The sequence below is a fragment of the Chanodichthys erythropterus genome, chromosome 10 (assembly GCF_024489055.1).
Source record: "Chanodichthys erythropterus isolate Z2021 chromosome 10, ASM2448905v1, whole genome shotgun sequence".
Taxonomy (NCBI): domain Eukaryota; kingdom Metazoa; phylum Chordata; class Actinopteri; order Cypriniformes; family Xenocyprididae; genus Chanodichthys; species Chanodichthys erythropterus.
In genome coordinates, this window is record NC_090230.1 from 4,730,964 (window position 1) to 4,732,243 (window position 1,280).

Consider the following 1,280-nt stretch of genomic DNA (forward strand, 5'->3'; position numbering starts at 1 on the left):
GTCAAATATGTGAAAGTGGATGTGTTTTGCTGTTTAAACAACTTTATAATGATTGCGTTAGTTGAGCTATACACGTTATGGGAGTCGCCATGTTAGTTTGTGCCGCAGGTTCTGTTGGATTCACAACATCTTGTATGTATTTAAACATCCGAAACCTAAAATAAACATTATGTGGTTGAAAACACTACATATTTGTGAGATATGAAAAGTGCTGTGCGCGTCCATCTCTGGTTTAGCGCCAGCCAAAGCGCACACGCACATTTGAATTTTGCAATTGATCACGTGATGCACTGCACTGAACGTTCTAATCACACCGGTGTGATCGTACGGAGGGATAAAGTAATAAAGTAAAATAAAGAATAATAATTATATAATAACGAAAAATTAGAAAAGGTAAATTAGTTGCTAATTGCAACATTGAAATAAAAAATTGCCTGTACAAATACTAGAAATTGTGAATATAGCCTAAATAATTGGGGAATAGTGTAAAAAAAAAAAAAAAAAAAATAATAAAAAAAATAATAATAATAGTGCACATTTCATTTATCTATTATAACATTTATGTCGTTCTTCTGTCATTTATTTGCTTGGCTGTTTCCTTATAAATGTCTAGAAATTCGTCAAGTTTTTCGTCAGGTGTCTTTTCTCATTCTATGATGTCATTATGTTGCCGTCTTGACTCCAGCCAATCGCTGCATTGCTTATCGTGGTTTTGTGTATCGATACATCTGTCCTTTTCGTGGAACACGAGAACACGCAGTAATCTTAGACAGATTAATCCAGATATTTTAATCCAATCTGCAAATTCGTTATCACGATTAGAAGATCTGGCATCTGTCAAATCATCTCAGATGTATTAAGCGAGGTACGAAGAACATGCCCCTGTACCGAAATGATGTATCTGCAAATAATTGTTATAAAAGCAAATATCCGCACTATAGAACATGGCCCAATTGTTTAAAAACTATCGCTGTTGACATCGGCCGATCGGCAGAAAGATTTAACGTCTGTAGTATATCCCAGTGCAAATATGTGTAAATCATGTAAATCATGTTTTCAGTGGCTGCTTGTGCACACTGTTTTTTGACACTAACATTACTTAACATTTTTGTGCCTAAGCTTTGCAGGTATGTAGAGTCCAAAGTGAGCCGTTTGCCTTGTCATTAGTCATGATTGTGAGTCGGCAGTGTTTCCCTAAGTAGGGAGCTAATGTTGCAGTGTGCATGTGTAAGTGACTGACTCTGATGTGCTTTTGTTTGCAGACGTCCTCTCCAGCCATC